Below are 12,136 nucleotides of genomic sequence, written 5' to 3'. Positions count from 1 at the left end.
GCATTTGCGATTGTTTATGCACATAAGAAATGAAGAGGAAAATTGATGTGATTATTCACACATTTGGGATTTGAAATGCAGCATGCCTGCATTCATGATGGCAAATGTGTGAAGGGGAGCCAGGTGTGCGTTATTCCTCCAGCTTCTGTGGTTCTTATGGCATTCTGGTTAAGAGCAGGCTAGGGCCATTTGAGTGGATTAAAGCTCATTCTGTGGTTACCTGCTGTTTTTCTACCCCTTATGTGATGCTTAGCTCTGTGTGAAGTTTCACTACTGTTTCACTTGTGGACTACTGTGGGAATTAAAATAACTAATCTAAGTGAATCCTGTAGAACAATTCATGACATAGAGCGCACACAACATGAAAATTAGAACCATTGGCATCTTTTTGTAATATGAGGGCCTGCTTGTTGGGGTTTCTGTCCTGCCCAGTTCCCACTGCTGGTAAGCACCAAAGAAATTCACAAAGAGTTCTCTATAAGTTCTAAACTGATTGGCCCATTAGCTCAGGCTTCTTATTAATGCTTATGACTTATATAGCCCTTTATTAGTCCATTATTATTATCTGTGTTAGCCACATGGCTTAGTACCTTTTTCGGCAGGGTAGGTCACATCTTCCTTCTTCTGTGTCTGGGCAGGACTCTAGAAAGAGCTTCCTTTTTTCCAGAATACTCCTGTTCTCATTGACCTGCCTCTACTTCCTATCTGGTTATCCCACCTATGCTTCCTGCCTGGCTACTGACCAATCAGCATTTATTTAAAATATAATTGACAGAATATTCTTGTCCCACACCATCTTTTGCTTTAAATAGCAGCTGTTTAAACTCATATAAAATATAATTTTATCAGACATGTTTAGTCCTTTTAAAATTGTAAATTGTCTAATTGAATACTGATGGTGTTTTCCTGTATTTCTATTTTTATGCATGTATTTAAGATCTTTATAGTAAACTATAAGGAAAACATGGGACATTTAAACAATTTAACTTACCATTTACAAATACTTAAAACAAGGGGATAACCAAGTTTTGTTATATTGCAACATACATTTTCTTTTCTTTTGGGGTTGCTGAGGTATATAGTAATTCATGTGAACTAGAAGGCCAGAAGACTTTCATTTTGTGTTGTTTTTCATCTTGGCTTTTAGCATAATTACATATAACAAGTACAAACTATTGATTATATTTAATTTAATTTTAAATATATGCACTATTTTCAGCATAGAACTAATTTGATTTGATTAAACCATACTTTTCTGGCGATAATGGAAACATTTTAAGTCAATGAAAATACAAGGAAGCAGTCACCATCTTTGCCTTGGTTAAGAAGCAGTAAATTTAGGGCAATGTGTGAAAAATTAATCTATTTTGTCTTAGATTCCAAACATTGACCAGAATCACATAGTATCTCTGTCCCCTTTATTCTGTTTTTCCCTAGTACATGCAAATCATCTCCCTCCCCCACGAAAGAAACCCAAACCCCAAGAACAACAACAGATAGTAATAGAAGTTTAGTAATTCTTTGGACTCATTCTTACCTGTCTGGTTTCCAGTTTCTCCTGGCAAATATTGATGATTTATTGATCCTTGAAAAGTCATATTCTCTTAACGTGGTCCTCTATGATGATTACCATTAGCCCATATATTTCACATACCTGACTGCAGAGGTATATATATCTCAGATTTCTGTGTATATTTATCTTATAAGTGATAGTTGTTAGATACCTTTATTGTTTTTATAATAAACTAAGCTCTCCAGAATATTACATAAATAATTTATACATCAAAATTTACTTGTGACCATTTCATCATTTCAAATGTATTTAAGTTTCTAATTTTAGTAAGAAAGTTTCAAAAATACTAATAAACCAATTATTAAAAAGGATAATTGAAGGTTAGATCATTGTAAAATGTACTCCTTTGACACATTTAGCTTTAGCTAAAAGGGTGGTTGAAAAACTAAATGCAGGTACACATGAAACAACTCTTTCTATTTAAGATTTTAATTTGTAAAAGTTAGTTGTGTGACTTAGGTGAAGACATTAAAAATAACTATTTTAATATTAATAACACAAAAATATATTACATACAGTTCATAAATAGATGCATGAAGAAAGTATGTATCTGACATGATATGTTTTAAACTCAAATGATATGACGAGGGTGCTCAACAGTAAAACAATTCTCGCTGACTCTTGTCTGTGCACACAGAACATGTGCACATTTCTTTTTTACATGTGCATACTTTTTACACCTATGTTGTAGGGGGTTGTTATTACATTGAAATTCACACAAACATCTCCTAGGAAAATGGTGATTTTGTGTATCTTTGACCATTCCCCAATTTGAGTCAATCTTGAGTGGCTGCTGTTACTGATTCAGAAAAAATTCCTTTCTTATTTTGAGTACATTCTGTGTTCATGAATTTCTATGAGGCAGAGCCATTAACAAGTTTTTAAATTATTCTATTTTACTGCCAGAGAAGCTCCCCACAATGTTTGCTTTTGACAAGGTTATTTGCAGAGGAGTAGCTCCCCTTTACTTTGGAGAGCTGTCATGGCCATTCATCATAGGACTGTTTTGTATAAGTTTCCAATTTTTGTTTTCTGGTAACTGTCTAAAGAGCATTTGTGATATCTGATATCTACTCTGCAAACCTACTTAGTGCCAGCATGATGGATTGTATGCTTTGCAAATTCTTTGTAATTCATTGTGCATTAGAAAGGTGACATTGTTTACCCCACAATAATGACAGGTAGGTCAGTAAAAGGGTCTTAAGGGGATTGCCTTGTCAGATGCAAAATACATATTAAAATGGATATATAAATAACATGTGTGTGTTTAGCACTAGGAAATATTAAAATGTTTATGTTTTACTGAAATAAGAATAGCAACAAGAATATCATCACAGGAATAGAGACACTGTTCATAAGGTTTTAACATAAGTAATTAACTTTGTATACAGAAAATATGACTTTTTAGCTTATTGGTGCAAAATCATTTCTTTTGTCTTATTTGAAGCTTGATTGACTTAGATCAAAAGAACACAATTAATATTTAATAGTTTTGTCTCTACTATGTTTTGCTTTTGAGGCAGGGGATTGGTTTACAGACCCAATATTTTAGGGATGTGGTCTGTTTTCCTTCTGTAAAGTTTCATCTTTGCTCAAGAAGCAATTCAAATAATGTAATTTTATGGGGAAGCTTATTTTCAACAACACATTGACTATGCATAAGATACATTGCTATTGACATATTTATTTGGTCTCTATTCCACAGACTAAACTGAACTAAAGAATTTATACAGTCAGCTGCACAGATGTGGAATCATTGAGTCTCCTAATCCTTTAGACCTTGTTCATGTCAGGGGGAAAATGACATTTACATAAATGGTTGTTGTTGGATAGAAATGTGAAATCATAGTAAGGGTCTGGTACTTGGAAATATTCAATTAAAAATAACACTTATTATTATTTGGAAGAAAGTAGACATTTTAAATAAAGAAGTTATGGAAACATCAAAATGCTCTTAAAATTTTGAAAATTCAGATTTATTATATTTATCTTATATGTGTGAATGTAACCTTCCATATTTCTGTTTTCCATGCCAAATATTAATAATTAGGAAAAATGCTTTTATGAATAAAGCATAAAACATATATTAATTTGATCTCTTAAGTAATGCAGACATGGAATATTTGATTTGTGAGTAAAGAGTTATCCATGGTATCAAGTTGGACATGATAAGTATGTTTGCTGTTATGTGCAGCTCCCATGGCACAGTAGTTTAGCACATGAAATCTGAACACAATATCAAATATTTGGATAGAAAGTCTTAAAGAGAAAAAAATAACACTTCTAAAAATGGCTCCCATAACTCGTACTCTGTTTGATTTTTTTCTTGGCTGGGGAATGGAAAAAGGCAGAAGTGCATATATTTGTTTTTAATTGATAAAAATTGCAGAACTGTGGAGGACATGAACAGAAATTCATTATTTAAATATTGGGTGCATGACCTTGAAGATGAAGTTTTCATGCCCCAGACAACTCTGTAATGTTGACAAGGGTCTAGCATTTCCCTAGCTTTGTTTATTTTTCTCTTGTTTTTTCCATATTTTGGTAACCTTTATAAGTCAAAGACAAATGAGTGAGTAAACATCTACATGAATTTTTTTCTAATTTTAAAAATTGACATTTGATGATTTAGGCAAATATGACCTTCTGTTTCTGGTTTCAGATGATATGTTTGCTACTCAAGTGAGCTTTGCAGCAATGTAACAGATAGATTATTTGTGATATCTTCACAACAAATGTGGGGTCTTTAGTGTTAAAACGTTTAAGTATACACATTTTAATTTTACTGCATTATATCAAACGATTTTTTTTTGAGACATGGTCTCTCTATAGAACTTTGACTGATCTCATCATCCTCCCTCTTCCTACTGAGTGTTAGAATTAAAGACATGAATCATGGTGCCCAGTCCTATTTATAATGATATTAAATATCCATTATTATCATACCATTTGATGGAAATTTTTACTATGTTTTAAAGGTTTACTTTGATTTAAAGAATATTTCTTACAAAAATTATTCTGATTTTCTTGGATATTTTAACTATATCTTAATTTATAGAAATATGAATGTTCTAGCATAAAGGTTTATAGTAATATCTACCTCATACCAGTAAATTCGAAAATTTGATGCTTCCAGAATTAGAGAGTTGGGCAAAAAAATGAAGCACATTTGCTTTCATTATTCCATACTGTGGCAATTGCTTTTAGAAAGGAAATCATGATTTGTCCTTTCAGAAAAAAGGCCTTTCAGAAAAAGTCTTCTGAAAGAATTTCAAGTCCTTACCTTAATTAAGTGAACATCATTAATTCAGTAATGTGCTTTGCAGCTATTACTATGTTATTCCTTATATTCTAATATGCTACTCAAGGAAGGACTTGTCTAGAATTTAGTGACTGGATCTCACTTATATAGTGGGGCCTATTTGGCTTTCCGCAATACATCCTCAGGCCTTTCATATGGCACTCAACAAAGATCATAGTAATAATGAAGAAAACTGATAAACTGATATGTCCATGAATCTGCACAGTAGAAAAGCTGCTTTTAGAGAGAAGTGATAAACTACATGAAAGCAAAGCTTTGTAAATTATTTGCCTCTGTATCTTCAGAAACTAGACTAGTGTCTGCTATGCATTTTTGAAAGAAATTATATAATTTTAAAGGTTACTTTCTTTTTTGAACTTCCATAAAACAGTTATCTCCTATTTTTTTCTCTTATATTTCATGGTGTTGAAGTCAAAATGCTTGGGGTCCTGAATCAGCTGATGATATTTTATCATAAACAGGGAAAAGGGAGATATGAATAGATTCATGCTGGTGCTCAGCTCCTTTTCGTAACTTTATAGAGTCCAGAATTTCCCTCCACAGAAAATGACTCTTCCTGTATAAATTAATGTAATTAATATAATTTCCTAACTGGCATGACCCATCTCCCTGGTCATTCAATAGTATTCAAATAAATCATTACTGGTAGACTGTCAATAAAAACACCTGTGACTTGGTTACTTTTATTGATTGCTTCAGATTTAGCTTTTAGATTCGCACCTTTGTGTGTGTGTGTGTGTGTGTGTGTGTGTGTGTGTGTGTTCAAGATGATCTTGCCATTTCTGAATAGGTGTGACTAAAACTTGGCAAAATTTTGTGACCCTGATAGAACGGAATTTGGGGAAGTCATCAAAATATTCAATGCCAATGAGGCTAAGAGAAAGAAGCAAAAACATCAAATTTCCAAGTTCTTCTTAGTTGAATCAAATACAGAGGTGGAGATTTTATCTTTGCCCAGTCCCTTGCTGTAATTAATTCTATACTTTAATTTCCTTGTGTATAAAATGAGGATTAAGGCCAGGAATCTGTTCCTTTGAAATCTCACAAAGACTTGAGAAGGTAATAATGATACAATGATTAGGAGAATGTGACTTTCCAGAATGCTACAATAAAATTTGCTTTCAGAGAAGGGTTGTGGCAGTGCTAAATTTTTTGGTAACTGAGGGAAGGTTGAGGTGATGGTTAATTTTTTCCCTTGGCTCCTACTCATAAAAAAATCTTCTCATTTCATCCCAGATTACAAAAACAAATGTCTCTCTCTTTTCCTTATGAGTTGTGATACCTACTTTCCACTATCTGCTATGCTGTTCTCTCTCTCTCTCTCTCTCTCTCTCTCTCTCTCTCTCTCTCTCTCTCTCTCTCTCTCTCCATTCATGTGTTACCTTGTTTTGTTGCATTTTTGTACTGTGTTATAAAGAGCATAGGATGATCATAGTCACTGCATGATTGATGAAATCCAAATTACTCTTATCAGCATGTATATGTATCAACATAGATGTTTCATTACATAACCACACTATCCTGTTGTATTGTTTTTACACCAACAAGAAAGGGAGCCCATCATAAATCCAACCTTCATTTAATAGAGCCTATATAGTTTTGTCATTTTTAATGGAGTATAATATAGCCATCTGGCATAAATAATTCCATCAAAAGAATTTTAAATTTCTATACCAATTAACTTTGGGATAATGCTAACTTTAATAGGAATCCAATATTTTTTTAACTACTGTGATTATTGACTTTAAGAGAATAAAGGAGAATAGAAATTATAAAATTAGCTATCCTATTTGGAAATGGTGTTCCCTGTTTTCATTTATTTTGTACATATTTGAACTGTTTATTTAATATTTGACAGATAAATATTTTGACTGCTCTAATGTTCTTGTTTTTAATTAATGAAATAGTTAACTCATTTCTCTGTCACATTTTATTAATCAGCTACAGATTATTTTTTAAAATTTAAAATTTCTATTAATATAATCTGTGGAAATTTCATCATAAAACCCATAGGATTATCAATGTCAAAGAAATTACTGTAACAGAAAGTTACTGTTTTATTATGTTACTTCTGTTAAAATTTAGATCCAAAATTTTTTTCTTCTATATTTTGTCATTTACTCTCTCTATATATAATGAATGATATTTTATTTTATTTAAATTAACTTATATGATACTTTACCTCGGTTTCAAGTAAAAAACCTGTCACTAATAATATATAGAGTTTTGTGCAAACTAGAGTGCTCTAAGTACAGAGCCAAACATGACATCCCAGGTTCAATCCTTACCATTCACACTAGTAGAAAAGATAAACCAATGCCTTCAGTAAGGTGTTTTACGACCTCTACATATGCTTCATGGCAAATGCTTGCTTATGTATAGACGTACATACACACAAAAAAAACACATTATCATCTTAATCATCATCATCTTCTACATATTAAGGTAAATAAATTAAAATGTTTAAAAATATATTGCTTTTTCCATAAATTAAAACATTCTAGAAGTTATTTTCTTTTATTTTTGTAAATTATTTTTGATTGTTTCATCATTCATAAATATTATGTGTATATCATTTTAACCCATCCTTCTCCTTCACCCCTTCACCTCTTCCCATGCTCCCCCCAACTCTCACTCAAGATCACAACATCTCTCCTATAATTATTATTGACTTGAACACACACACGCACACCCACACACACCCACACACAGCCTACTGGGTCCTGAAGTCTTACATATATGTACAAATATTTGGAATTAGATAACATCTTGGATGGAAAAAACTGATTGTTCCTTTCTCAGAAACCATTACTGCTTGTATTTCATCACTGAAGGGAAGGACCTTGTGAAATTTCCCCTATGGCATTAGGAGGCTCACTGGGGTCATTGTCTAGGTCTTGCTTAAGCGTGTTGTTTATATTTCATGAGTGCAACATCTATAAGGCGCTATCCAGTGGCAGGATTCATAGACTTTGGCTATTAAGATCTTTCTGTTCCTTTTTTTTTTTTGATGTTTTTTTCACTTCTAACTTTATTTTCCTCATGGCATACATCTTAAAAGAATGAACATTTCAGAGCTCATAAGAAAAGTCTTCTAGAACTTGGCTATGGATTACATTGTCTGTTTTAAATAAAACATTTGCATGTCAATACCAGTCTTCAATCTTCAACATTATAGTGGCATTTCACTTGTATTTTAATAAATAAAACTTGCCTGAGGATCAGAGAGTAAAACAGCCGCACTGGTCAGCCTTACTGACCAAGGAGTTGCAGCAAACACATTTAATTAGAGTAGCCACACTTGCTGCCATGGAAACCGGGTAGTGAATTTCTTTAATTCCAGATGTAAACACCTTTAATCCCAGTCCTAGAGAGGATTATAAAACGGGAGGAAAAAGCTATCAATATCAGTCTCATTCTGAGATTCCTAGAGGCCGGATTGCCATTTTGGACTGAGGTCAAGGTAAGAGCCAATGATTGGCTGCTTTGCTTTTCAGATCTTCAGTAAAGTTTTATTTATTAAAATACAAGTGAAATGCCACTACATGACATGGTTTCTGAAAATATGTTAGGGTTAAGGTAATGTATAAAGGTGGGGACCTTTTTATGTAACTAATGTGTTTTTGCAAAAAACTTAAATGTTTTATGATATCAGGAATATGTCCTCTCTCTTTTGTATGTAGAGTCAAACAAAGAAATCACTCAACAGAAACAGAATTTATAATCATTTTGGCTTTTCATTCTTAGCCTGCAAAACAGGCATAAAGTGAAATCCTTTAGATCAGAAGGTTGATTCTGTAGAAGTTTATGTAGCCAGTTGAACAGACCACCACAGGCTGATGGGTGGAGATTCTGTTTAGATGGTTCTGGCATAGAAGACAAAATCAGCAAATCAATTTACTTTATGACTGTGACTATGTGTGTGTGTGTGCATGTGTGTGTATGTATATGTACATGTGTGTATGTGCATGTGTACATGTATGTATATGTGTGTGGGGGTGTGCATTTGTGTCTGTGTATGTATATGTGTGTGCATGTGCACATGAGTGCTTATGTGTGCGTGCATGCGCGTGTGTGTGCCTGTGTGTAGTGTGCATAGAAAATGTCTGTGTGGGAAGGGTGTCCTTGTCCTTTCAAGCCCATGTGGAGACCACAGGCAGATGATGTAGGCTGTCTTCTGGTACTTGTCACCTTATTTTGATGCAGGGTCTTTCATGAAACCTCTATCTCACACCTACATTCGGTGACACAACACTGTAAGCATTATCTTGTGTCTATCCTCAGCACTGAGGTTATGGGCTGGTCCTCTGTGCCAAGCTTTTCAGGTGTGTACTGTGGACCTGAACTCAGGGCCTCATCTTTATATATCAAGGACTTTCCTCTAACCCCTAGGAAAATGTAATTTTAAGCGGAGCCTTTGATCCACAGACTGACTGGCCCTGTTTAAGCAGACAGCACCATGAATTTTTCTTCACTTGTGGATTCAGTTGTCAACAAACTCCAGAGAGTTTGTCCAACTCCTGACCACAAAAGATAAAGCTTAGACAGATTCTTTTCTTCTCTGAATCTCAGTTTCCTTCTCATGAGGTGGTGGCAATACTGGGAGGCTACCTGAGATGGGTATTTTAGAGAGTGTTCTAGACCCAGAGATTTATCAAATACATTTTGGTTATTGTTATTGTTCCATAGTATGTCTGATTAACAACCCAAAAGCTTGACACTTTAAGGAAAATATTTTTTTCAAAATAAAGTTGTAACACTTTTAGTAAGTCATTGATATGCAATGCCTTTCTTAAAATGATTTGATTATCTTACTATTTAATATTACTCACTGCACAGGAAGACTGACTTTCTAATTTCTACGACTTTCTTTTAACAACTATTTTGATTTATAGAAATTCCATTAAATACATTTAAATACTGTTTTAACGAGTGTCATTCTATCATATTTCCGTCCCAAGCTTTGTTAATATCTCTTGTTGATTTCTTTTCAAATATTCCAGAAGCATTTATTTATATATCGTGTTCAATTTCCACTCAAATATTTCAATGTGTACCAATTTTGTTATCCACCTAGTAAAATGGATTATTTTTGACCTGGAATAAGGTGTACTGTTGCTTTTTAGTTGTCGTTATTGTTTTAAATTCTTTGTTCCTCACTGAAAAGTACAATGCAAGATTCAACTTCATCTCTATTTCGGGGCATAAACTAAGGAGAGTGTTTCTGATGGACTAGTGAATGACTTTTCTAACAGCAGATATGCATTTAGAAGATTTCTGTAGCAATGACTACCCATGGACAGGAATGTCTTGCACATTATCATAGCATTGCACATGTGTATCAGAATAACTCAGAACTTTTATGACAGCCATGACTTTCAGCTTTCATATAGGTAAGTGAGAAAGATTTTCAGAAAGAATATTCTGAGAGAAATCTTCAAAAGGCAATGCATGGCCAGGCGGAGTTGGTGCACACCTTTAATCCCAGCACTCGGTAGGTAGAGGCAGGCAGATCGCTGTGAGTTCGAGGCCAGCCTGGTCTAGAAGAGCTAGTTCCAGGACAGGAACCAAAAGCTACAGAGAAACCCTGACTCAAAAATCCAGAAAAAAAGGGGGGGTGGCTGGAGAGATGGCTCAGAGGTTAAGAGCATTGCCTGCTCTTCCAAGGGTCCTGAGTTCAATTCCCAGCAACTACATGGTGGCTCACAACCATCTATAATGGGGTCTGGTGCCCTCTTCTGGCCTGCGGTCATACACACAGACAGAATATTGTATACATAATAAATAAATAAATAAATATTTTTTAAAAAAATCCAAAAAAAGCAATGCATGCATTTTTTGTCAAACCTGCAAGTCATCAGAAAACTAAGGCTACTGCAAATATTGTAATTATTACACATAAGTTAAAGCAAATTTGTAGAGTTTTGTCTGTGCTGAGGAATATTGTAGTGAGAATAAAATCTCCTCTATGCCTACATTCTTAGTCTAATTAGATGTATTTTATTTGAGGTTAATTGAAGAACTGATTGAACTTTTGATAGATTATACAAGCTATCAATACTTTAATATTTTTTAATAATGTAATATTTTTTCATGATTGATATTTTTGTAATTTTCACACATGTATGATATATATTTCAAAATATATATAATATATTCACATCTATATAATACATTGAACAAACATCTAACACTGAGTCTTATCTTTCCAATGCTGTAAAGTTTTTCCTCAACCATTTCTAAATATGACAAATATATTCATTAATATGACCAACAGAGTAGTAGTCTGTTTCTAGGCTCTGTCACTGAATCTCAATTAATTAGTGTATTGCTCACAAATTTGAAATGAAAAATACAAATTTTCTTATTTTTGCAATACACTCATTAACATTATATGATCATTTATTTAATCAGGTTCTTAAAATCATAGATCAACAGTTATTTATATGGTAATGGCTTTAGTAAACTCAAAAATACATTAAATGCACTTATAGTAATATTTTAATAGAAAGAAAATCATAGTGAATGCTCATCTGACAGAAGTGTTTTAACAGTTAGGTTTCTTGACAAGTTCACTTGGTAGTATAACATTGCTTTCCCGTTACTTCATTTTATTTAATAACCAACAATGCATGCTGAATAATTAATTGGGGAAACTAATGTTCCATGTGCCTTCAACAAAAAGTCTTGTAGTGGTAGAAATTGAAACTATGCATGCACACATGCATACACACAAATATACTCACACTTGTGCACATATATACACACACATGCATACACACACACACACACACACCCCTGAGACGGAACAAGGGAGGTAATAAGGATTATGTTGGAGTTAAGCCCCATTAAGTCTCTCAGGATTCAGAAGGACTGATATAGCAGAGAAAATCCTGCGGGTAAACAACATAAGTAAGCTCAAGTAAGTCTTTTTATCATGTCTCATTTATTCTTTCTTACTCTCTTTAACACTCTGTTGATGTTCTTTCCCTTTACAATGTTCCTTCTCAGTTTTCCTCTTTTGGTGTTCCTCACTGTTCTTCATATACCAGACATAGTTAGCAATTCCACAGGTGATTACAAAGGTACCAAGCATGCAGTTCTTAGGGCTAAAAGGATGGATGAAAGATTGGCAAGGCAGGTGCCATATGTCTCAGAAAGGGATAATATTGGTGGATCTTGAAGCTCATAAGAATATTCCTTAAGAGGCAAAAATGTTCGCTATCTCGGGTTATTATTAT

General features: G+C 33.6%; 1 protein-coding gene across 2 annotated transcripts in view; it reads left to right on the top strand.

Annotated features, from left to right (window-relative positions):
- The window catches only part of Naaladl2 (N-acetylated alpha-linked acidic dipeptidase like 2), a 1,054,557-nt gene that overhangs the window by 634,964 nt on the left and 407,457 nt on the right, over nucleotides 1-12,136 (top strand). The gene's annotated exons all lie outside the window — the stretch shown is intronic.

Source organism: Microtus pennsylvanicus, chromosome 16, assembly GCF_037038515.1.
Source record: "Microtus pennsylvanicus isolate mMicPen1 chromosome 16, mMicPen1.hap1, whole genome shotgun sequence".
Classification (NCBI taxonomy): domain Eukaryota; kingdom Metazoa; phylum Chordata; class Mammalia; order Rodentia; family Cricetidae; genus Microtus; species Microtus pennsylvanicus.
This window is presented reverse-complemented; position numbering and strand designations above follow the sequence as displayed.